The sequence below is a fragment of the Sus scrofa genome, chromosome X (assembly GCF_054392235.1).
Source record: "Sus scrofa isolate SSC_HxYL_T2T_F1_AM1 chromosome X, Sscrofa_HxYL_maternal_Yorkshire_Landrace_v2.0, whole genome shotgun sequence".
Taxonomy (NCBI): domain Eukaryota; kingdom Metazoa; phylum Chordata; class Mammalia; order Artiodactyla; family Suidae; genus Sus; species Sus scrofa.
The window spans coordinates 6,883,014-6,909,904 of record NC_139401.1 but is presented as its reverse complement, the minus strand read 5'-3'; the positions used below and the strand labels follow the sequence as shown (position 1 = coordinate 6,909,904).

At 47.1% G+C, this 26,891-nt stretch overlaps 1 protein-coding gene across 49 annotated transcripts in view; it reads left to right on the top strand.

Annotated features, from left to right (window-relative positions):
- The window catches only part of LOC100521877 (pseudouridine-5'-phosphatase), a 631,841-nt gene that overhangs the window by 283,373 nt on the left and 321,577 nt on the right, over nt 1–26,891 (top strand). For all 49 annotated transcript variants that reach the window (XR_014835030.1, XR_014835028.1, XR_014834991.1 and 46 more), the window contains exon 6: nt 1,843–1,950. The gene's annotated coding sequence lies outside the window, so the exon portion shown is untranslated. The remainder of the gene's footprint in view (nt 1–1,842; nt 1,951–26,891) is intronic.

The following is a 26,891-nucleotide window of genomic DNA, read 5'->3' as shown; positions in this document are numbered from 1 at the left end:
TTCTAGGTATGAGGTGATGCAAGAATGAGATGCATAAAATCTTCTCAAAAAATAAATGACGATCTGAAGACCTGTTTTTCCTGTTTTCCCAGAGCTCAGAGTGCCTCACTCCAGGTCTCCACCCTGAGCTCTGCAGGTCGGCAGCTGCAGCAGCTCATGATGTAACCCACAGCGAGGCTGATGGCAGGTGCCAAACTCCAGTTCACACCTGCTAACAGTCTTCCCTGTCCAGCATTGCCACATTCTGAATGGGCATTCCTCACGAGCTTGAGCAATAACATCATGCTGCCCAACGTGTAGAAAACGCCCGTCTGCTTCAAAGCTTATAAATGGAGCTTTCCCCAAGCGTGTGGCCGTAACTACAGAGATAATCTGCTTGAATCTGATGATTAAAATCAGAGGAAACAATCTACCCATAACTATGAAATAAGTTCAAGGATCAAAGACAGTTAGTCTTGAGGAGAAGCCCCTTAATGACCATACTATTCTCAGCCAATTAGAAATTATGTTCCAAGCCTTGGTCTCAGGTACTGATGCTCTGAATACCAGCAAACTGCATAAAAGTGTTTCAGGGGAAAATAGGGACCGGCAGGGACGTTATAGGAGTATGTAGCAGAGGAAAAATAAGGTTCCCCCTTTTGCTTCCCGGTTCTCTTGTGAGACCCCAGTGAAACGAGTTTAACAAGAGAAAAACACACAGATGTTCATGATGTGTCCTGCTCGCATCCCTGTGGGGGGAGCCCAGGGGAGGTGAGCAGTCCCCCAGGAAGCCTTTGGTGAAGACGAGATGGCATGTGGGCCCCTTTGGGGCGAGTAAGTGGCTCTTAGGAGAGGTGACGGAGCCCACACGGGAACAGACAGGAGGGGTGACGGTCTGTGATGGTCTGGCTGGGTGTGGTGGGGGCTGCTCCGCGGTGTCTGTATCCATCTACCTTGCACATGTAGGTGACATCATCCCTACACACCTCTGCTGTGATGCGAGGCAGACCTGCCTGATGAGGACACTTCCCGGGAGGGGCTGAGGGCACCTGAGTTCCTTTGGGAGCACCCTCTCTGGGCGGATAAAGGGGAGTGCAGACAAACTTCCCCCTGTTTGCTGGTTTTCAAGTGCCCACAGCTCAAAAAACCAGGTGGCTTATTTTGGGGTGACATGTCCTGAACCCCTTTGGTCACATTGTGGGGTGACACATCCTCAACCCCTATGGTCACATCTTTGGGGGACACGTCCTGAACCCCTAGTCACATCTTGGGGTGACACGTCCTCAACCCCTATGGTCACATCTTGGGGGGACACGTCCTGAACCCCTGCAATCACACCTTAGGGTAACATGTCCCGAACCCCTATAGTCATATGTTGGGGTAACATGTCCTCAATCCCCACAGTCACATCTTGGGGTGACACATCCTGAACCCCTAAATCACATCTTGGGGTGGCACTCTGCTCCCCTTCCGTTGCATCCTTTGGCGTATTTCCCACCCTAATTCCACAGCATCTTAGAAAAGAATAATATTCCACAGCACAAAAAACACAACCCCGTGATGATAAGAGACCATGAAATGGGGAGGTTCTCTCCAACCCTGAGGCGTACTTTCTGTTTCTTCCCGGCTCTCTAATGAAAAGGGTTTGGCATGCAGTGCATTTTGCTGGGTGAGCTTTGCCATCAAGCTCAAAGCCACCCATGGGAGATATGGTTCCTCTTATGTCCAGACACCTGCCCCAAGTCCAAAGGGCACATGCTGGTCTGAGGCCAGAGCGAGGCGTTGCTCATGCTCTTGTCATAATTACACATTGCGTTCTGTTGCTGTGCTCTAGCCATCATTTTACGTTGCATTTCATTCTAGGCTCTTCACGTTTCTCAAGACACGTTGGCGGATTCTCGAATGGATGTTGGAGCAGCCATCACGTCATTGCCAAGCTCCGTCTCACTGAGAGGCCCACACAGAAACGAGGTAAAGTGCGAAAATTGACCATGACATGGTGACAGACCCTTGTCGTAATTGTCCAGTGTGACTCCGAGAGGCGTTGGGGGGGAGGGAGAGAGGGAGAAGGTATGTAACAGGTTGCCGTCGACTTCATGAGCAGGAGTAGATGGTGTGTGTGTGGGGGGGGTGGTTTCCGAGATGCTGAGGAACCAGTCCTCACCCAAGGAATGTAATTGGATGCAGGCTCCAAAGAAAAGCAGCAGGAAACGGGGCACGGGTGGGCAGGTGAGGGATGCCCCATGCACGGGTGGGCAGGTGAGGGTTACCCTATGTTTAGTAGGTCTGATTCCTTAATCTGGTGTCTGGAGGAGACGCGTACATCATCCCACCTTGTTTGGAAGGTTGCATAGACTCCAGGCGTCAAAGAACAGCGTGAGCTCTTTACAATCTGAGTGCTGCCTTTGGACGGCAGGACTGCCAGGGCAGGTGGGCGCTGCCACAGAGAAAACGGGTGAGGGTCTGGACCTGATAACAGCAAGCGTCCCCTGGAGCTCACCTCATTCTTTCCTTCCCTTTTGCTTCTTTCCTGTGGCTCTTCACTTCTTTCTTTCTCTTTTTTTTGCATCTGAGCAACTGCCGGGCGTTTCCGTCAGAGAAGCTGCGTCAGCTTCATATGGTGTGTCTTGTACAGACAGACTGTTCTGGATGTGGGATTCATGCTATTAGTGATAAATGCTGGAGTTCCTGTGGTGGCTCAGTGGGTGAAGAACCCAACATAGTGTCCATGAGGATGTGGGATAAAGATCCAGGGTTGCCTCAACCTTTGGTGTAGGTTGCAGATGTGGCTCAGATCTGGCGTTGCCATGGCTGCAATGAAGGCCAACAGCTGCAGCTCTGATGGGACCCCGAGCCTGGGAAGCTCCTTATGCTGCAGGTGCCACCATGAAAGCAAAACAAAACAAAAAATACCTTGTATGTTTCTCTGCATAGTGTCTGTTTCTGCATCAAGATTTTGAACTCTAAGACCCAGGCACTGAGTTCATCTCTTTCACTGGCATGTGCCTGGGGCCAGGCATTTAAACTGGCACATAGTAGATGGGCAATAAATAATTACTGAAGAAGACAATGACAAGTTAAGGGGCCTTGAGTGGACTCGATGAATAGCCTGTGCCATAGATGTTACAGGTGTTGGAAAAGGAGGGGACAGGGAAGCCGTATGTTCATGGAGGTGATGGGATCAGGTTGAAACTCTCAAGGAGGGGTGGGGTCAGGTTGAAACTCTCAAGGAGGGATGGGGTTTGTGAAGAACGTGGCATATTCTGGTTCCAAGTGGACAGGAAACAGTCCCATTAATCTGAGACAGAGACACATATAGTGCGTAAGACACCAGAGCCATACAAACACCTGGCTTTAAACGCCGTATCTGTTCATCACAGAGGCTGCTCCCCATTCAGTCACTACATATAAAACGTCTTCCTTACAAAATTGCAAGGGTTCTGTATTTGGTTGCGGGGGTGGTCAGGGGAAGGAGTGATGGAAGCATAGTAAGATGCAAGTGCTTGACATCTTGATCATTTCTCATTCCAAGTTAATCTATGGAGGGAAAACAAGTCAAAACACGAGTTTGAGGAGTTCCCTGGTGGCTCAGCAGGTTAAGGATCTGGCGTGGTCACTGCCATAGTGCAGGTTCCCTCCCTGGCCTGGGAACCTGCACACACCTTAGGCACGGTCCACCGAAAACAAACAAATAAACAAACAAACAAAACAACCCCAAAACACGCTACAAGTTTGTAACATTAAGTCGAGAAAGTGAAATTTTTGTGACAGTCAAGTTATCTAATGAGTATGGTTTCAACTCTAATCTAATCTAGTTATCTAATCTAATCTAATCAAGTTATCTAATGAGTATGGTTTTATGTGAAGATGCATTCAACCTAACTGATGTCTGTAAGGTTGGAACTTATGCCGTGAAGGTGCAAGAAGCGCAATTTCTATGAACATGAAAAACATTCAGAAGGGAAATGGAATTTGAAGAGGAATGTTCACACATCGAAATGGAAAATTGCTTGGAAATGCACCTCTAAGTAGTAAGGAAATTAGTTAGTGAGTTTTCTTACCCACATGCAAAGCATTTGCAGAATGGAGGAATCTTCCAAGCAAAACAAAACCACAGGTAACACAACGTCATTTGATTTACCAATGTAAGCAGGTGCCTAGAAAGAATGGACTGCCTGTAAAGTTAGCTCATAGTGACTGTAAGAGGCACTTATTTAACTGTTTGAGTTATCATGGGTTGAATCAGATCAAACCGGAAATAATGAATTACCATCTGATAAAATGTGCACATTGGGGAGTTCCCATTGTGGCTCAGTGGGTTGAGAACCAGACTAGTATACCAAGAGGATTCGGGTTTGATCCCTGATCTCGCCCAGTGGGCTAAGGATTTGGCATTGCCGTGAGCTGTGGCGTAGTTCACAGATGCGGCTCGGATCTGGCATTGCTGTGGCTGTGGTGTAGGCTGGCTGCACCTCCAATTCAACCCCTAGCCTGGGAACTTCTATGTGCTACAGGTGTGGTGGTAAAAGGAAATGAACAACAAAAAAGTTCACATTGGTGGAAGAAAGTCTGGCATGCATCTATGAGAGGGGGGTTAAACATGGTTGTTCGTGGCAATCATTAAAGTATAGTGGCATGCGGAGTCCCAGAACCCTGGTGAGTGTTTATGGAAGACTGGGTAAAACCAGGTTACAACAAGCAGCTCTTGAGTCTTGCTTTGGATCTGTCTCTCTGTATCTCGCCCATCCTTGCATGTCTCTGCCATGCGTGCTCACAGAGACGAATTCTCAGATATTCCTGGTGTTGCTGGAAACCAGGGGCACACACACCAGCTGGCACACTCTTTTTTTCCCCTCTGGAGTTTGCAGCGATTAAGCAATAACCTGACAAAAACATTGTTAGCGAAAGTCAGGGTAACTGGAACAGCACAGGGAGAGCAAAGCCATCAAGCAGGACTTTGACAGCCTGTCAGGAAGCACGTCTGTATCACTGCTGATGAGGAAATAACTTCCTGAATTCACACTCAGACTCATGAATGGATGAGAGAGGATCTGTAGGACCAGGGAAATGAACAAGTGATGCTTTTCGCTTTGGGGACAGATGCTGGTGGTACTGATGCTGTAGAAAGGTCTGCTTCCCTAATATCCCTGTCCTCTCAGGTCTGGGGAGGCAGTTTCTAGAAGTGTCCCAGGAAGAGAATATAATTCCAGGAGGATGCCAGTGCCGCCTGGGGGGACCTGTGTCTGCACAATCCAGTGGGGACAAGCAGCATAACACACAAAGGACGTACCTGCCCCTTGTCCCAGTGTTACAAGGAAGAAGCCCCAATTAGAGGGGAGCAGATTTCCCAAAGGTGATTTTACACAAATGCATTTGTGAAACCTCTCCTTGAGGGCACCTAAATTGCCCCCAACCAGACACAATTCAGTCCTGAATCCTACATGGAAAATTGAATCATGTGCTAACCCATGCGTCACTTAAGTATTCACTAACGGAAAAATATCACCACTCGCAGCCATGGCCAAATGGTGGCCTGGTGGTTAGGGATCCTGTGCAGCTTCCCCAGGCTCTGGGAATCCAGAACCCACTAGATCTCTCCTCTCATGGTCTGCTGAGGGGGTGGGCTGATGATCTCTGTGGGGCCGGGGGCAGCTCTTTTTGGAAGAGATGCATGTGTACTTTCTAGCAGGGGAGACATCGTGAGAAATTAACTAATTCCGATAAGGTAAACTCGAACTCCTGATGAACCAACCAGATCTTGTGGTTTGCAAATGCTAGCGAATCTCATTCCACATAATGTTATGGAGCTCAGGTTCATTTACTCACAGTTGAAAGCCACTACTCAAAAGATGTGTGTTGGTAAGAAAGAGAAGCTTGCTTTATTCAGGAGGCTGGCAATGTGAGGAGAAGGGGGACTCATGTCCAAAAGCCAACTCCCACCCTGCTGATTGGGGGCAAGAGCTTTCAAAGGGGAGTTTGGGGGGAGTGAATGGGCAGAGGAAGGGGGCTCCGTGCAGAGCAGCGCAGTCAGCTCTGACAGTCCTTGTGACATGGGTCATGGGTGGTCAGACCAGCAGTTCATCTTGATTGTCTTCAGCGCAGTTCCTCTTCAGCTCCTGGGTCAGTTTGTTCCCATGTCCTCGAGGCCAGTTCTCAGAATAGTGGCAGCTGATGTCCCAGCTCCCATCTGGTCATCACCCAGTTAACGTCTTCCACCTGCTGGGGTTTCCGTCTATATAAAACAGCACGAAGGACGTGGCTCAAAATATGACCTGCAGCCCTGGAGGAGGAGCCAAAGCTCTGTGACTTTGCCAGAAGACTCAGCTGTTACGACTGGGTCTGGTTTGACTGCTTTCCTTTACTTCTGCATTTTCTCTCATCTCTGATTAAATTTATCCTTTGACTAAAGCTTTTCTGTACACAAGGGGCAGCCAGAACATGGGAGGGGAGGGGGGGGTTCAGTGCCAGGAAGGTTCCATAGCACCTGCTCAGTTACAGTAACACAGAGAACATCCATTCGTTAAGGTTCTTTCAGATGACACTGTTAAAGATGACCAGACCGCTGTTTGTGGGTTCCTAGGCTGGCTCTTGTGTTTTAGCATCTGGGACACCAGGGGAAGGCCAGTCCTGGGGCAGAAGACATCACCACGTATGCTACAAAAGCTCCGATGTGTTTTAAAACGTGCCTGGTGCCTGGGGATGGAGTTGTAGTGTTCCAGGCAGGGTCGCAGAGAAGAAAACAGAGATGGGGTCTGAAATTCCTTGCCTGGCACAGAGGCAGCAACATCCAGTACCCCTGTGTTCCCACAAACTACATGCACATTTTTTTTATTTGTTTTTTTTTTAGGGCCATACCTGCAGCATATGGAGGTTCCCAGGCTAGGGGTCAAATTCAAGCTGCAGCTGCCAGCCTACACCACAGCCACAGCAATGCCAGACCCTTAACCCACTGAGTCAGGCCAGGGATCAAATCCGGGTCCTCATGGATACTAGTCAGGTTCATTACTGCTGAGCCACAATGGGAACTTCCTACATGCATATTTCTAACAGTCTGTAGAGCCTAAACCTTGTCTTAGGTGGTACAGATGTGATGTGGCTTTATGGTCCCCGGAAAGCTTCTCTGCATCATTGATAAGAAATAAGGCTCTTGCAGAAAGGACTTTTCTAAGTGGTTCTGCCTAGTGATGTGCCAGGTCCAGGCAGTTGTCTTGCAGGTGGGACTCCACCTGCCCAGGTGTCCGTCTGTGCCACTCCTAGAGTGGAACTTGACATGGTAACGTTTGAGGCGATGCTCTGCCCTGGCCAGGATGTCCTGCGCATTGCCATCTGTTTAAGCAGCCTGGTTTCGGCACTAGATGCCAGCAGCATCCCCCAACCTCCAGCCCTTGTGGAAACCAAAAATATCCCAGGCTTACTGAGTGTCCTGAGAACCACTTCCCTGCAGGAATTCTCTCCCTGGGACACTATATAGCGGATGCAAAGGAGCCATGGGGAATTGTGAGACTTACCCCCTGCAGAAGGACTTCTGGGGGCTCGAAGACATGCCTTTTCTATTCCTGCAACCAAGTCAAAAGCCTCATCAGGAATCCAGAGGCAGGCAGCTCCGTCACCTCACGTTTAACCTCCAGGGGGCTTCCAGCCTTCTTTGCTCACACGTCAGGACCTGCATCTCTCAAGCCTGGAAGGAAGAGCGCATTGGGAATGCTGTGTGCAGGCTCATCCCGAGGAGAGCACCACCTGACACGGAATCATGGCAGAGGAATCCTAAAACAGGGCCTGTGATGGGTGACCCCCAGCCTCTCGGGTGCAGAGACACATCTCTCCAGAACGAGCCAAACTGGCATCACCCGGACATGTGGCAGCCAGACCCAGAACGCAGTGGGTGAATGCATGGCCTCCTTCCCCAGGAGGTCACAGGGCAATGCCCCCTTCCGTCCTTGTGGGAGGGGTGTGTGTGTGTGTGAAGCTTGAATGGATATTTCTTCTCAATGAATATTACGTCTTTTCTATTTGGATTTTCATTGTTGCTGTTGTTCTTGGTGATTGGTGGTGGTTGTGGTGGTGGGGTGTGTGTGTGTGTGTGTGCGTGTGTGTGTGTGTGTGTGTGCGCACATCCTTCTCAAATGAGACACGTGGTTGGATCCATTTGTCCTCATTAATGGAGTCCCACGCCTACAACAACATGCTACAGGTTGCTGTCTTGCCCTTGATGTCAGGGCAGCACCGTGGCGCCCTTGAAGCTGCAGGGCTTTGGGGTCAAGTGGTGGTGCTAAGCCCGCTGCAGGGGCGGCTGCCCTGCCGGGGATCTGAGCTCAGATTCCGATGGCAGGTATCTGAATGGGGCACGAGGGAGCCTGGTCGGGGGTGATGGAGTTCCCTGCGCCCCGCCCCCCGCTAGGTGTGGGCCCCCCAGGCCCAGCCATCACGCCTTTGGCGCCCCCATGGCCCTTCAGAACTGCTGCCTCCCCCCCACACCCGTTCTCAGCAATGCAGTTCCCTCCCCCGTCACCTCTTCCTGGCTGACCCCTCCCCCCACCCAGGGCAGGGAGCGAATGTCCCCAGGGCCCTTTGTTTGTGCCATTGCTTTGCTTTCCTTCCGCGGCAGAGCACAGGTCGTCTTTTGTAGCATGCTCGGAATTGCTGAAATTCCCAACATTCACGAGGAAGATAGATCACAGCTTCCCGCGTCACCCAGAAAGGCCGGCCCAGAGCCTGGGAATCCGCCGGCGTCCTAAATGGACCTGCTGTTGGGCTGCCGCTCCCCCGCCCCCCCGGCCCCCTCCCTGCTCAGCGCTGTCCCTAAAAATAGCGGCTAATTAGCGTGGCCACAATGCACGCTCTTATGCGCGCGGGGTGTATTTTCGTCCAGCCGGAGCCAGTGTGGCCCGCTCTGGGTGCGGTGGCTTTTCCAGTTTGGTATTCCGAGAGCTAAGTCGCGGCTCGGTGGCAGGCTCTCCTGCATTGGGACCGACGCCGTCTGCATAACCAATGAGGCTTTCCCGGCTTCAGCAAATACACAGTGATTAACGTGAGACCCCGGCTGAAGCCGCCAGCTCTCCCCGCTTTTAAACCAACACCACTGTTTTCCTCTAACCCTTCCTTTGTCAGCTCTGTTGCAAATTGCCTTTTTTTAAAAAATTCCTCTCCTCACCACCCTCTGAGTTTAAAACCTGGAAGGGGTCCCCAGCCAAGTCAGAAGCCCCCAACCTGAGGACCGCTCCCTCTGGGGAGGCTGCCTTCAGCAGGAAGGATGCAAAGGACGCCCTGCTCCCTGCTCCTGATCCTTACAGAGGCAAACGCTTCAGAGGGGGCGGGATCACACATCACCTCCGCCCATGGCAAGCCCCCAGGCCCCCTGTTCCTTCCAGGCTGGTGGAGGTGCACAGGGGAGCAGGGACAGGGTTCATCTCCTGAAATCAATGAAGTGCCGCCGCAGGGTGAGTGCTGGCCTTCGGCCCCGGGCCAAGGTCCCCGGTGGATCTGCATCCCACTTCTGGTGGTTCATCTCCACTGGCCCCTTAGAAAGCAGACACAGTCCTGTTCGTGAGGTGTGGGTCCCGTTGCAGATAAAGGGCGTTTTCAGCCTTACCTTTGCTGCCCCCTTAGCTTTGACCCTTTGCAGAGTGAGCATTTCAGGGAGAAAAGGCGACAAAAAGGCAGAGGCTGTGAGCATCTCTGATGCTCACAGCCTCTGCCTTCTTTCTCATTTGGGCTCATTACAATATGCCCAACGCGTATTTTCCCTGCTTCAGATGCTTTTCAAAATGGATGTTTTTTGGGAGAAGTATTCTTCCTGCCATGGGAGATGGGTATCCCTCGCAACCACAGCAGGTGATCGATCAAGGCCCCTCTCGAGGTCTGGAAATGGTTCTCATTTAGAAGGAAAGCCAAGGCTTTTTACAGCCACCTGTGGAAATGGACCCCATTCCTTGTTTTCGCGTTGGTGTGAGAGTTACCATTAAATAGGGAACCTGCTCTGAAGGCTTAAAAAGGAAATTACCATATCCAGTCTGTCATCCAACCCAGGACTGTGTCTTGGGGCTTTTTCGGTTTTGTTGCTGTGTTTCTTTGTTGCCTTTCTCCCGCCCCCAAAGGATTTGCGGTAACCCCCATCAAGATGACTTCAATGGAAACATTGTGTCAAGGGCATAGGGAGGAGGGGATGTGAAAAACAGGTTAACCAAGAAGGTCAGATTGTCCTCTTAACTCTGCTGGGTCAGGGACAAAAAGAGACAGGAGAGAGAAATTATTCGTATTTTCATTATCAGTGAATTTGCAGAACTCTGAGTGACCCCTCATACCTGGGGTATTTTTGACTGTTCCTAGTGCTGGGAACACGGTTTGCTTCCTTGATTTCTTCAGTTGGGAAGGGTGTTACGTAGGATGTTTCTGATACTTTGCATACACTGTCAAGAATACCCGCACGTTCCCCAGACTAAATTTTGTAGAGTTGACTTATTCTGACGTGAGGCTCTCCAGGTGCCTAGGGCTTGTTACTGGTTTCTTCTTCCGGTGTATCTTCTCCTGTGGACTCTCCTAATATAAGCCAAGAAGACAGTAACATTGTATACAAATGAGAATTCAGGCAACATACACACCTTCTGGGACTCCAAACCAAATCTGGTCACATAAGAGGGATGTATGTCCTTACCCATGGCTTATTTTTTTTTTTTTTTTTAAAGAAATGGAAGCTAAAGCCAGACATAAGCTATTTACATCTCACCAAGTTGAATGGACACCCAGCCGTTGAAGGAGGTTCAAACAGCCAGCAAAACATGCATATGTGAAGAGCTGGCCCCTTAAGAATTCAGAGCAAATAAAACGACATGGGTCAGGGTTCTGGAAGTGTCAGCTCAAAGCAAATGAGTATATTTCCTTTCTTTCTTTCTTTCTTTCTTTCTTTCTTTCTTTCTTTCTTTCTTTCTTTCTTTCTTTCTTTCTTTCTTTTCTTTTTTTTCTTCTTTTTTTTTATTTTTTTGTCTTTTTGCCATTTCTTGGGCCGCCCTCGCGGCATATGGAGGTTCCCAGGCTAGGGGTTCAATCGGAGCTGTAGCTGCCAGCCTACAGCACAGCCACAGCAACGCAGGATCAGAGCCACTTCTGCGACCTACACCACAGCTCACGCCAACGCCGGATCCTTAACCCCCTGAGCAAGGCCAGGGATTGAACCCGCAACCTCATGGTTCCTAGTCGGATTCGTTAACCACTGCACCACGATGGGAACTTCATAATGACGATATTTCCATGGAGGCGTTCTCAGACAGGGAACTTTACAAAGCCATGAATGTAGTTATAAAAACCTCCTGTGTGCAGTACGCTCTGCGGTCATGCAGTGCCTTCCCACACGTCACTCCTCTCCTCCGACGGTTCTGAGTGGCCCCCGTAAAGAAGGCAGACTCTGTTTCCCCCCTTCCTTGCATTGTGCAGAGAGAAATCGGACGGAATATTGAGATGGCTGGCTGAAGCATCGTAGATACTGAAGGAACAGAGGGAGACTGGAAATCTCAGAGAAGAAATGTGATTCTGTATTTCCTCCCTCCCCCTCCCCACCCCCCCGCCCCCGTTTGGGAGGAAAATCAGCCCCTTGGTGGTGATACAGCAATATTTGCAAAACACTCAACATAACCAAAAATTCACAGATTCTCCCTCATTCGTGGTGTGTAGGTTTTCTATCCACAGGCAGAGCTCCTACCCAAACGTGTACCCAGCACAGTGTAAAGAGACAAACGTGCAGACCCCACAATCTGCTTATGATTTTTTATTGCCTTTTTTTTTTGCATTTAAAAAAATTAAAGTATGGTTGACTTACAATATTCTGTTACTTTTGGGTGAGCAGCAAGCTGAACCAGTGGCACATATACACACAAATACACACATCCATTCTTCTCCAGATTCTTTTCCCTTATAGGTTATTGCACAAGTATTGAGTAGAGGTCCCTGTGCCATGCGGGAGATCCTTGCTAGTTACCTATTTTATTCATTTTTTAAACGTTTTATGCAAGTGTGGTTAATTTACAAGGCAGTGATCATTTCTGCTATACAACCAAGGGACCCAGTCACACATATACACATCACCATTCTCTCTCAGAGTCTTGAACCCAAGGATATATTCAGAGAGGTCTGCAAAGAGTAATTGTCAACACCATTTACTGAGCGCTATTTATATTTGGGAAAGGTGAAAAGGCCCCCCCAAAAGGAACGCTTTAGTGCGTCGTGGGCTCGTTTTGTGTTAAAATATCATAGATAGGTATTCAGTTATATTCTCAAATAACGATTCAAGGAGTTCCTACTGCGGCACAGTGGGATCAGCAACATCTCGGACGCATTGGGACTCAGGTTTGATTCCTGGCCTGGCAGAGCAGATGAAGGATCTGGCTTTGCCGGCGGGGCAGTGTAGGTCACAACTGTGCCTCAAAATTGATCCCTGATCCGGGAACTCCATATGTTGGGGGTGGGAGGGGAGAAAAAAAAAGATTCATGAGGTGGGAAACTGTACAAGATGTAAAGTGAAAATACTGCAAGTTATGAAAATTATGAAATGGTACATCAAGCATCTGTTCCCAAAGTGTAGAATTGCCTGGAGGACTTGCTTCAAGGGCAGGGGGTGGGAGAGGGCTGACTCCACCTGCCTCCAGAGCTCTGGGATCTGTAGGTCTGGGGCAGGAACCAGGCATGCGCACTCTAGAACCAGGCATGTGTGCTCTGTCCTGTCCCCCGGTGATGCTGTTGCTGCTGGTTCAGGGGCATGAACCAGGCGTGTGTACTCTGTCTAGTCCCCAAGTGATGCTTGTGCTGTGGTCCAGGGGCAGGAACCAGACATGTGCACTCTGCCCAGGGGATGCTTATGCTGCTGGTCCAGGACCCTCCCTGATTTAGATAAATGTATACCCAGAGTGTTAACAAAGACACCTTTCCTAATAGGGCAGAGCTTGTCAGCGCTGGCTGGCAACTGGAGTCCACGGGGATCTCTCAAAAAACATCAGTGTCCAGTGGGACTAGGAAGTGGTACAGCCACTATCAAAAAGCATTTGGCGTTTCCTTGGTCAGTTAAAAATGGCATCACCAATATGTAAAATCTTTAAGAAAAAAAAGGATGCAAATGAACTTTATGCACAACAGAAACAGACTCACAGACTTTGAAAAATTTATGGTTATAAAAGGGAAGAGGTGATGGGGCGGGAGGGATGGACTGGGGGTGTGGGATTGGCACATGCACCCTGAGGTCTATGGAATGACTGGCCAACGGGGACCTGCTGTCCAGCACAGGGCACTCTACCCATATTCTGTGATAACCTATGTGGGGAAAGAGTCTGCGAGAGAATGGATGCGTGGACATGTATAATGGAATCACCGGCTGTACAGCAGAAACACTCATCATCTTGTAAATTAACTATACGGCAAAAAACCTTAAAAAAGAAGAGAGAGAAATAAATACAATCACGACGTGGCCTCATAATGCCACTCCTGGACATGTATCCAGAAGAAATAAAAACAGGTGTTCCAACCAACATGCACAAACGCATTTCACAGCAGAGCAGCTCACGGGCGTGAAAAAGTGAAAAGAACCGGATGTCTATCAAGAGTTTAGAAGCCGTATGTGGTCTGTGTTCCCAATGGAACAGTAGGAGTAGAGCATCAGTGTGAGCCTTGTGGATGAATCTTGACAATATTAGGCTCAGGAAAGAAGCCAGAACCCAAAGCCACATTCTGTAGGATTCTGCTTATGGGAAATGTCCAGCATAGGCAAATCCTTAGAGACAGAAAGCAGACATACAGTTACTGGGGGCTGGGGGCAGGGGGGAATGGGAAGTGACTGCCTAAGGGTACAGGGTTTCTTTGGGGGCAATAAACATGTTTGGCAATGGAGGAAGGGTGATGGTTGTACGACCCTGTGAACATCCTAGAAGCTCCGGGATTGTCCATTTGAACTTGGTGAAATTTATGTTACATGAATTCAATAAAAGATAGTCCAGACAGCAGCTGAGAACATCTGATTTGTGGAAAGAGGCTCTTTTGGAAGCTTCTGGGATGATTCTAAGGTGTATCTCGATTTGACAGAAGGCTACATCCCCATGGTGGACCCCCAGACCTACTGAGTCAGCCTCTACCTTTTAGCCACATCCTCATCATTGACCCCCAGACCTGCTGAGTCAGCATCTACCTTTTAGCAGTATCCTCTACGGATTGGAGCTTCCAAAGCATGGGAGAGCTTGCACAGCCTTTCCAATACAGTGCTTCATGGAACTGGTGTGCCAAAAGCTATTCAACTCCTGAGACAAAGGGTTTCTGTCACCCAAGGGGTCTCAGAAGTGCTGGTGGGAAGAAAGTGGATCATGTTCTTATCCTTTGGTGCCTCTGCATTGAGAACCTCCGGCATCTGACTCCTCTCCATGAGCATCTCAGGGTTTGATAGGCATTCATATCTCAACGCTCAGATCTGGCGTTGCTATGGCTGCAACCGCAGCTCCGATTCAACTCCTAGCCTGAGAATTTCCATATGCCACAAGTGTGGCCCTAAAAATCAATCAATCAGTCAGTCCATAAAAGGAAGGACCACCTTACCTGTGATGGGTGCTCATCTTCTACCGGGATAATCTAGAAGTTGCCGCATCTCCAGGACCTGCTCCATCCCGTAAAACTTCAGAAACTACCCTGAAAGTCGTAAAACTTCCAGAGTCAGCCTACCTTCGAGGATCTAAAGAGACTGAGTGAGACGTGGTAGGTGTAGATGAGCCACAGACTTCCCTGAAACCCGAGTCTTTAAAAGGACAGAAAATGTGGAAGTCGGGGGAGGGGGGCAGGATTTTCTTGCAACGTGGCTTTTTGTCTTTGGCCTTAAGCCAAGAAGACTCCCTGGAAACGTCAGCCCCACCGTCAAGTTGACGTAGAAAGGTGAGATGGTGTCCCCATCCTGAGCAGTTCTCAACTCTCCATCATCTCCCAGCGCCGTGGACTTTTCTAGCAAACATCTCCAGGTTCTGTTTGGCCCAACTGAGGTCTAAGAAATAGTTTAATAGGCGCTTTTCACATCCATCCTGAGATGACTCAATTTCCACCCAGACAGAGAAAAGCTCAGGAACATTCGGGAAAAAATGTCCACAGTCCTCTGAGTTCAATGGATAGATGTTTTGCTTGTCTATTTTCTCTGAATGTCTGATAAACTGTCCTCAAAGTTGTTTTTCTGGCAAGGGCTAGAAATACCGACACGCTTTTAACCTGAAGTGATGGATTCCAGAGGTGATGTGGACGGGGAGCTGTGAGGTCAAAGATGGGATTGCTTGTGATATTGGAGGGATGGAAGGTGATTTCCATGTATCCATCTGTCAATACAAGTTTATAGATGGGCTGGTGGCTCTCTCTGGAGCCCTTCCACACCAGAGCTGCCCCTTGGCTTTCACTTCGGCTCAGGATTCATGAATCGATTACAATAACCACTGTCGATAATGAAGCCGGGTTTTTTTTTTTTTTCCCATTTAAATGTCGTCGAAAGACGAATTTCCAGCTCGAGCCCACATTTCAGAACCCAGTTAATTTCTGCAGATTTCATGGTGACAGGAAAGCAGTGGTTCCCGAGCAAACAGTGCTAAGCAAGGCGTGAGCAGCAGCAAATAAAACACGGGAAAATGATGCTCGTTGCTGTGAGGCTGCGAGGCATTGAGGAAAATGTGTTTTAAAGACGCCCTTATTGTGAGAAAATGAACATCTGCTTATTTATCGATTTCCTGGGTAGAGAACATATGTCAAGGTATCATCTGTTCAACCGTCATTGCGGTTCTGCGTTCCTGGGAACATGCACAATTTCTTGGCTGAGCGTTTGCAGGGATCCACAAATCACAACCTGGGGGCCGAAGGCAACCCCCCGACCTGGTTTTGTAAAATGGTTCTGGGCCACAGGCACCTTCATTCATTTGCATTTTGTCTCTGGCGGCTCTGCACAGCCCTTGTGTCGTTTGCAACAGAGACCAGCAAAGCCTAAGGTAGCCACTCTCTGGCCCTTTTCAGAATACTTCTGCAGATGAAGTCGTTTCTGCATGCACCTCATGGTGAGGAGCGTTGGAATACCAACATTAAAAAAACAAACAAACCCAACATCCTGTATCCACCGATGATAGATAAACATTATGTCCCGGTATGTCTGTGAAGGCACACCAAGCAAAGTTCATTGCCCTTGTCAGGGTGGAGGGGCATCAGCCAATCCATCAAGGGCATGAGAACAAAAGATGGGGCATGGCTGAATTCCCTCTCAGTCTCTGGGACTGACTGCTGAGCTGGGACGCCAGTCTCCTGCCCTTGGACTGAGATGCATGCCATTGGTACCTTGGCTCTCAGGCCTTCACGCTCAGATGGAACTGCATCACTGGCTTGTCCACTCGCTTACAAAGGCAGGTTCTGGGACTTCTCCACCTCCATAAGCAGGTCAGTCAATTCCTTATATAAATGATCACTCAATAGATAGGCTGGGAGGTAGGTAGATGGATAAATAGGTAATTGCATATAGATACATAGGTAGGTAGGTAATTATAGATGGATAGATAAATTGCAGATAGATGGATAGATGTATATATAGATAAATAAATAGATAATTACAGAGAGAGAGATAATTACAGAGAGATGGATAGATGTATGGATAGATAGATAGATAGATAGATAGTTATAAATAGATAGGTAATTACAGGTGGATGGATAGATAACTGCATGTAGATAGGCAGGTATATAATTATAGATAGATAATTACAAATAGATCGATAGATGTATATATGGGTAGATAGATAATTACAGATAGGTAGATAAATAGATAATTACAGATGGATGGATGGATAGATATTTAGAGATAGAAGATAGAAAGATAATGGTATAGATAGAATGAGATAGATAAATAATTACAGATAAGCAGAAGATAGAAAGAATAATAGTGATACAGATAGCTAATGAGATAATTACTGATAGACAGAAAGACAGATAATGATATAGATAGATAGATAGATAGATGGATGGATAGATAGATAAATTACAGATAGATAGTTCTACACACAGACATCTATCTCCCAGTGGCTTTGTTCCTTCCTCTGGAACACCCTGGCTCATACAAACAGGAATCCATTAAGTTTTCTTAGGTGTTCTCATGTTCTTATCCTCTTCTACATTTCTGAGCAACTATGTGGATGCTGAGGTAAAGATGAAGCGATGAAGGGAACATTTCTGTCCCGAAGGTGGTCTAATAGGTGAGATGCGAAAGGCAATGAACTGACATGGCACGATGCACATGCCTTGAGAGAGAGACTCACAAAGTGTCTACTTTTGGACGATGGATCCGAGAGGAATAAAACCCCTGACAGAACAGTGTTGCCCACGGTTCCATAAAGACGTGTCTCAGGTTGTCTTCCACAGAGCAATGTGTGAGAAGGAAAGGGTATGCCAGGGTGCTCACGTGGTGTCAGAGGAGTCCAGGCCACTGGGTTTGTGGAACAGAGCAAGCCCCCCCCACCCCATCTCCTAGGGGGGCACCTCCTCCGTGTCTGCTGTGACAGGTCCATGCCCCGAGGCTCTCAGCCTGGGATACACAGAAAGGAAGAGTGGTGGGAGTGAGGCAGGTGGCACTGCCCTGGGATGGGGCAGGTTCGACATCCTGGATGGGGAACTTGGTGTTTAGCATCGAGGACCAATTTCAGACAGCAAAGCAACAAGCTACTGAGCATGATGCAGCTGTTGTGCATGTTTGGGGAGTGGGCTGGACTAGAAGGAGGAAAGCCTTACTCTTCCGTTAGGGGACTCGTCCATCTCTCCATCCTTGTCTTCATGAGACACTGAGGTGTCTCTCTTTTCCTCAGCATCTGAGACTGAATGTGAGAGGTTGGCTTTCTGGGGGGGGCTCTTCTGCTGAAACCCAGCGGACAGCCTGACATTGCCTGGCCTCTGGCCAGGTCCTACCCTAACGACTTGGGAGTTGACATTCTGTTCCTCGGGCAGGAGGGCATGGCATGCCTCAGGGGTGGCCTGAAACATCAGGGAGGATTCAACCCCATCTGAAAGCTGCAGTCCGTCCATCTCCTTCTTCCTTACCTCTCACAAGACAGAGGCATTTCTCATCCACTCAGTGAATGTGTTAATGTGTAGGGAATCGTGCTACTATGTGAAGCGTCACTTCCTGTAGATACAGTGGATCCATTGCAAAGCCCTGCCAACAACCATGGCTCTCGCCTCCATCCTTACCTGCCCACATGGTCTTAAACAAATGACCTCCCCCCTTTCCCCCCTCTGGGTCTCTGGTTCTTCAACTCCAAAACAGCAGGGTGGCAGACTTTTTCTGTAACAGGCCAGATGGTCAATGTGTTGGGCATTTGGGGCCATGAGGTCGCTTCTGCCCCTACTCAGCCCTTCCCTTTCTGGAGCAAAAGCAGCCACAGACAACATGTCGATCAAATCTGGGGTGGCCAGATTTGGACTGGATCTCTTATTCATATCTTGTGATGGGAACCCAAGGAGATGTTTAGAATTTTCTTGCGCTTTTCATCTCCCTCCTCTCATGGGAGAGAGCTCCCCTTCCACCAAGGTAAAATATTTGGAATAGGGAAAGATACAGAATCAAGAGAACCCAGAGAGGGGAAGGACTCTGATGTATTTGCTCCAGTCCCCTGTGCTTTAAGCTGGTCATGACCAAGGCCGACCTTGGAAGGGCCACGGAGACCTTTTTTGGAACAGACTGTGCTTCAGAGGGGTCTTCCTTTCGCATTAATTGTACTCCCAGTGTGCAAACGGACCCCAGCAAGGGACCGGAAACTGTTGCGTCACGTGGCTGTTTTCTTGCCCTCGAAACATGTTCTTTATTTAAATATGACTGAGAACCCAGCGGCTGGGCACCCGCTGAGTCCTGTCCTACCGCCTTGACGAGCCCATGATGATTCTGTAAAGCCGCTCTCCAAGAAGATGCTGCAGGGATGACACAGCTCGGCAGTTCTCTCCAATCTGGGGAAACCTGGGCAACGAAGAAGACAAACTCAGAACACCAGCGAGCCGATGAGAGCCGTCCTGACAACATAAACCAGAAGCAAGCAAGAGAGGGGGGAAAAATTGTCCGGTGTTTTCTTTGCTTTTTTTGCTTTTCGAGTGAAATCAAGGCTCCTGACAGGCTTCCTTGTTGCAATTGGTGTCTGGGTGATAAAGAGTCACAGGTCCCCTCCCGCCTGCCCCTGTGGATTAATGAAGGGCGAGACAGGAGTTGCAGACGTGCCAGGCACCATGACCTTACCCAATGAGACTGTGCTGTCTTCCCCGCCAGAGGTGAGCACGGCCGTCAGGAGGCAGCTGACGGTTTTCCCCATGCCTTAATGAGAAACACCGACCTGCTTCTTCACCCGCTGTCTTCTCTGTGTCCCATGCTTGTAATTTCTGCAGCACCAGCCCCTCCTTTACATGTGAAAATCAAGCGGGCGCCCTCAGGGATGGTGCCCCTTGGGCAGACCGCATAGAGTCAGGTTGGGGGAGTGACGGACTTGTGGGGGGACCAGCAAGCTTTTACACACCAGGTTCAAGACTCACCCTCAGGACCGTGGGCATAATTTACCTGCCATTGCACGCTCTCTGCGGGCCAACCCCCCCTCCCCCCCGGCAAATATAAATCTGTCCTCCAAGTCCATGATTTACTTTTTTCAAATATATGTGTTGGATTAAAGGGAACGGCATCTATTGAGAGTGCGGGCCGGGGTTGGGACCAAAGAAAAACCAAAAAAAAAAAAAAAAACCCTGCAATCTCAATACTTCTGATGAATTATCTGTGAATTCTGGATCTTGCCGTTTTTACCTCAAAGATCCTTCTATGTAGTAGTAGCCAATATCTATGCCTTCAAGCCTAATCAAAGGAAGTAGTCTGTATTCTCATACCCCATCTTCCCGGCAGCCCTGAGGCAGAAATCCTCATTGCTGCCGTTGTAGCCAATACGCTCAGGTGGCCACGGACAGTAAGTGGAGACGCCATCCGAACCAGGGAGAGTGGCTTTAAGGCTCTGCTGGTAAATCCTGGATCATGTTGGGTGGGACCCAGGTTTCTGCATCTGAGCACTGCTGACCTTTGGGACTGGAGGACTGTGATGGGAGCGTCCTGGGCACTGGGTGTGGGGTTGAACAGCATTCCTGGTCTCCACCCACCAAACGTCTGGGGTGCCCTTCTCCCCAGCTGTGCCAACCAGAAATGTCTCCAGACCTGGCCAACTGTCTCTGGGAAGAGCACAGGAAATGCAAATGCAAAATGACCCCTGTTTTCAAACCACTAACTTCATGTATGCTTCTTCAAAACCAGAGAGCTGTAACCTCACACGTGTCCAGCGCCCAGGCAGATAATACACAGAAGGGAGCCGGCTCATTGTCACAAGAGTTTCATCAAGTTCCTGTTGTAGCTCAGCAGGTTAAGAACCTGACATAGTGTCTATGAGGAGGCCAGTTCGATCCCTGGCCTCGCTCGGTGGGTTGAGGAGCCCAGCAGTGGCGTAGGTCACAGAGGTGGCTCGGATCCAGTGTGGCTGTGGCTGTGATGTAGGCTGGCAGCTGCAGCTCTGCTTGGACCCCGAGCCTGGGGAACTTCCATGTGCTACAGGTGCGTCCCTAAAAAGACCAAAAAAAAAACCCCAGAAAAACCAAAAACAAAAAAACAAGAGTTTCACCTGGCTGTACCATGAGCTATTGAGTTTCCATGGGGTTTAGAACAAAGGAGGAGCCCAACAAAATTACCTGCAAGAAATGACATCTACTGGGGATGGGACTTGTTGGGACCAACAACCCCTGTTGTTGCAGGGGTTATCTTTGGCCTGTGGGTTGCCTTTTTGTGATTCCATGAACTCAAACAAGATGTCTTCACCGTGGCCCTATTGCCAAGGGTGGGTCTGGGTCTCAAACTGCCACCTCAGCCCAGTAGCTCCTGCAAGATTTTGGGATGGCCCTCCTACATCTGGGGGCTCTCTTCTGCCTCCTCAAAGCACGAGACACAGCTCATATGTTTTGGACTTTGATACTATCCCATTTTGAGAATAAAGAGAGAGATGACACTTAAATTTAAAAAAGCAGTTCCCGATGAGCTTTGGAATTCACCAGATTGGGGACTGGCTGAGTCTTTGTGTTGACAGGGACATGAGGGACGTGGGGCTGGGCTGTTCTGTGCATCGTAGAATGTTTAGCCACATCCAGGGTCTCAACCCCCCAAATGCCCGTACCACGCCTCCCGGTTCTGACAACACACAGTGGGTCCAAACGTTGCCAGATGTCCCCAGGGAAGACAGAACTGCCCTGGAAGGAGAAGCTGTGGGATGACCCCCGTGGTGCTGCCAACACTGGGTTATGTCCGAGCTGTAGAAGTGGCAGGTTCACGTGGTCCCATCTGAGTCGCTCAGCAGTTCCCCTCAGCTGGACTGGTGGGCTTGTTTTTCAGGTGGGGTAGAGGGGGGGTGGGCCGAGTCACAAATAAGGGGACAAGGAGACCTGGAAAGCGTGTTCAAACCCAGAAAGCATAGCGTGGGATTTGCTCTCCAAAACAGCCCCGATGGCGCGGGACAGATCTCATTGAGAAGTCACACGCTTTATGGACTTTGAACTCAGGGTTTCGAAGCACAGTCGAGATAAATTGTCCTCGGGGAAGCATGAAGTGTGGCTTTGAGTGGCGGTGTAAAACTCAAGGCGGTTTCTTAAAGGCTTAAACCAACAGAACTTGAATTGCTTGTCCCATGCCTCCTATTGTTAAAGTGTGCTTCCAGCACATCTGCATCTTTCTCGTTCCTAACACACCACCAAGTGGGACTGTGGATGCTGGTTCTGAGCCCATTCATCCTTTGTAGCCATGTGTTAAGTCGCTATGGGCTGTGTTCCAGTGTGGACGAGGGCACCTGCCAGAAAGGCTCATTAGGACAAAGGTGAGCCCATTAAAATGCATCATGATTCCTGTCCAGCCGCGTGGTCCACTTTCACCGCCGACTAATGAGGACAGGAAAACAGAGAGCAGCTCCTCTCCTGTGAGGTCTTCATCCAGGACAACGTGGGGCCTCATTAATGAGCTTGTTTCATAATCAAGCGAGCATGTGGACAAATGGCAGGGCTTGCCCGAAGCTAAGCCCGCTCCCCAGCAGGTGCATGTCAAACCGTGATGGTACCACTTTCGAGTTTGTGGACAATGGACCCCACACGTGCGTCGTTGGCCGAATTCTTTATGTGATGTTAGCCTAATGCGCTAAAGAACAGCTCCACAGCCTTGCAAGGCTGGGCTAAAAATTCTCTCATTTTAAATGTAACTTACTCTTTTTGCTAAATGAAGTCAGCGAAGAAAAATCTCAACAGTTTTTGATAAAGGTCTGATGTATTATTACAGTTCTTGAAGCAGGAGGTACCAGGAGCATAACATGCATCTTCCTCCCGTTTCTCAAGGGCTTTTTTGTTGCTGTTGTTGACAGTAACTGTATTCTTTTTCTATGTTAATTAAACCTTTTATTTGGACACAGTTATAGACCTAGCACTGTAAGAAACAAAAAAGACATCACATATGCGATGTCCTGGTTTCCTTCCAAACGAGAGACCATTGAGCTGCTGACACGGCTACGATAAGATGTTGGATATGTCCACCACCGCAAGGGTCCCTCACGTTATCCTTTAAAACCCAGACCCACCTCCCTCCTGCCCCACCCTCTCCTTAACCCCTGAAAGCCACTTATTTAGGCTCCATTCTCACAGCACTATCATATCAGAAACATTGTGTCAATGATCCATGACTTTGGAATTGGCTGTTTTCATTCAGCCTCCGTCTCTCTGAACATCAATTCATCAGGTTGTCCTCTGGATCAATAGTTTGATGCTTTTAAGTTCTGAATACTATTCTACTTTTTTTCTTTAGCCATTCACCCACTGAAGGAAATCTGGGTTGTTTTACTGTTTGACTCTTCCCAATAAAGCTGCCAAACATTTGTGTATCCGTTTTTATGTGAACATGAGTCTTCGTTTCCCTGGGATAAATGGCCAGAAGTGAAATTGCTGGGTTTCATGGTAGTGGCATGGTCAATTATTTAAGAAACTGTCAAACTGTTTTCCAGAGTGAGTTCACCATTTTGCATTCATACCTGTGATGTGTGAGGGACTCATTTTCGCTGCATCTGTACCAATGTTTGCTATGGTCCGTATTTTTCATCGTAGCCATTTTGATAGGTGTATAGTGATAGCTATTGTAGTTATATTTTGCATTTCTGTAACAGCTAATAATATTGAGTATCTTTTCATGCTCTTATTTGCCCTCTGTATCTCTTCTTCAGTGAAACATCCCTTTATGTCTTTATGTCCATATTCTCATTGGACAGTTTGCTTTTCCACTGTTGTGTTTTGAAGGTTCTTTGTGTATTCTAGACACAGGTGTTTTGTCAGGTATATGACTTGCAAATATTTTCTCCGAGTCTATAGTTTGTCTTTTCATCATCCAACTTTTGAAATTGATGAAGACTAATTAATATTTTATGGATCATGCTTTTGGTGTCGGGTCCGAGAACAATTTTATTTCTTCCTTTCTGTACTGTATGCCTTTTTCTTTCTTATTGCATGGAATAGAACTTCCACCACTGTGTTGAATAAGAGTGGTGAGAGTGGGCATCATTACCTTGTTCCCTCTCTTAGGGGAAAGCATTCTGCATTTTACCTCTAAGTATACTTTTAGCTGCAAGTAGTTTGTAGCTGTTCTTTGTCCAGTTGAGAATGTTTCCCTCTATTTTTACTTTTCTGAGAATTTCTGACCAGAAAGGAATATCAATGTCATTTAATTAGGATAATTAGAGCCTTCACATTTAATATACTTTTGATATGCCAGTGTTAAATTATACTCCTTTTTTATTATCTTGGCTTTTCACTTTTGTATTTTCTTTTTTTAATAAAGTATATTTTTTCTTTTATTTTTCTTTATTTTTTATTATTATTTTTTTAAATTGTTATTTCCTCAATACAATTTTATTTTCTACTGTACAGCATGGTGACCCAGTTTCACATACATGTACACATTCTATTTTCTCACATTATCATGCTCCCTCGTAAGTGACTAGATATAGTTCCCAGTGCTACACAGCAGCATCTCATTGCTAATCCATTCCAAAGGCAATAGTCTGCATCCATTATCCCCAAGCTCCCCATCTACCCCACTCCCTCCTGCTCCCCGCTGGCAACCACAAGTCTATTCTCCAAGTCCCTGATTTTCTTTTCTGTGGAAAGATTCCTTTGTGCCGTATATTAGATTCCAGATGTAAGGGATACCTTCCTGTGGGTTACCTGAACATTATTTAGAATCTGATTTTGGCTTATCTATAGTGTTTTTGTGTGTGTGTCTCTTTGTATAGTTTTTTTTAGCGTTTTCTCCAGCTGGTATATTGTAAATTCATAACTGTCACAGTCTACTGGTAACACCATTTACCTATTTTAGTGAACTACAGAAGTCCCTTTATCTTTGCCCATCTATGTTATAATTATCTTACATATTTTTTCATTAGTCACTTAGAACTACACGAAACAATATTCCATTTTTTGCTTCAACTCACAAATATAATTTAGAAAACTCTAAAGGGGACCAAAAGCATAATCATCCATATTTTTGCATTTTGTGGTTTTTTTTTTCTTTGTGATATTCTGGTATGTCTTCATTTATCATTAGAGAATTTCTTTTAGCACTTTAGTATAGGTTTGCCATTGACATATTCCCTTAAATATACTTCATTTGAGGATGTCTTAATTTCCCTTTCACTCCTGAAGAATTTTTAAGCATCCCCCCCAAAATACTGTGTCACCTCCAAGTGGTCTCCATGGTTTCTTATGAGAAATCTTTCTTTTAATTCCCCCACCACCGCCATAGATAAGGTGTTGTTTTTCTGTGGCTGCATTCAAGATTTTTCTTTGCGTTTGGCTTTCAGAAGTTTGTTAAGCTATGTCTTCTCAAGGATTTCTTGGGGTTTATCCTCTTCAGTATTCATTCAGCTTCTTGAATTCAAGGTTTATATCTCTTGTCAAACTTGAGTAGCTTTCAGCCATTATTTCTTCAAGAGTTTTTCCAGTCTCACCTTCTGTCTATTCTCCTTCAAGGACGTTGTCCATTGTCTTATCTCAAATTGGGAGAGACAGCCCACTTAGTATGCACAAAGAGGGATGCGGGTTTCTCTTTGTGGCTACCTCTGTGTGAATCTTCTGTGTTCCTTGTTGATAAGATATTTTGGTATCACACCTTCTCCTACTAATTTTTTAAAGGTTTCACAGATAGGATCACTTACTAATGATTTCAGATGACTTTTGGTGAAAAAAACTTAAAAGGTCCTAGTTAAGGATTTTTATTGTCATATAAATCTGCAATATATGGGGGGGGTGAGCATAGTTAAAATAGTCATATTTTAAAACCTGAAACATGATTTTTGTTTGTACAGATTTAATTTTATATTGCTTAGTAAATTTGTATGATTTTCTAGATAGCTCTTATGTATGTCTTATTAAGAGCATTTCTATTTTTTGTTTGTTCTTTATTGGGATGGGTACTTTTCAGGTAATATTTTATTTATTTATTTATTTATTTATTTATTTATTTATTTATTTATTTTTGTCTTTTTGCCTTTTCTAAGGCTGCTCTTGCAGCAAATGGACGTTCCCAGGCTAGGGGTCTAATTGGAACTGTAGCTGCCAGCCTATGCCAGAGCCACAGCAACACCACATCTTAGCCTCGTCTGTGAACTACACCATAGCTCATGGCAGCACTGGATCCTTAACCCACTGAGCAAGGCCAGGGATTGAACCCACAACCTCATGGTTCCTAGTCAGATTCGTCAACCACTGAGCCACAATGGGAATTCCACAAGTAATATTTTAAAATTAGGTTTTTTTATACATATGTAAACTCATTTTATTTTATTTAGCCATTTCATTAAATATTATAATTATTACTAATTATCTTTCAGTAAGATTTTAGTCTCTTTTAGAGTATTTCTCACCTATTTTCTGCTTCCTACTATGGATTCTCAAATTTTTGCTGCAAAACAGATTAAAGCATATTCTGAATAATGCCTTCTAAACAGAGTTGCCCATGGTCAATGACTTGGGCAAATGCCACATTTTAATTCCTCAGTTACTGATTTACAATTCACATTATCATATCAAAGGCTTTGAGGAGTCTTACATTAAACTTTAACTTTGCTTAATCAGGTGTTTTCTATTTTCAAGTCACATATATCAAAAACCCATGGAAGATGCATAGAAATCCTGCATAAATGGTCCTTAGGAGACCAAAATGTTTATATTCTCATAATATAGAGAGATCTTGCAACGTCATCTAAAAATGATGACCTCCCCCCAGTACGAAAAATAGGCAACTAACAGGAATAACGCAGAGGACTCCTATACCATTTTTCTCTATCAAGTTAACACGCTGAACTGTACCAGTGTCCAGCGGTGCCTTTGTTTCAGGGGGTCTCTGGATGGCGTGGAAAGATCTGCCTTGCGCTGAAATTTGAATTCTTTCTAATTGCTTCCTACCCTAGTCGCCCAGCCCAGGATGGGAAACCATCTGCCTTGCATTCTGCTCAGCGAGCCGTCCACCTCTTCAATCTGTCTGCTCTGTTGCCTTAGCAGGGATCTCTCTGTTGTTACTCTCTGACTTTCTGATGCCTGCCTGGATGAATGGCTTGTTTTACTGGCCAAAGTGTCTGCTGAGAGTTGGGATGAAAGTTTTGCTGCACTCTGTGTGCTTGGAACAGGTGGATGTGCGAGGAGAAAGAGTTGGAAGGATCCTATGGAGGGAAAGGCACCAGCCAGGAACCCCCTAGTGGTGTGGGGGTTGGAGATGATAAACCTCCATGTACAGAAGCACCACGGTTCCAATTCAGAGCTCCCGCTATTTGTAGCATCTTTGGTGTGAAACAGGGTGTACTGGTGTT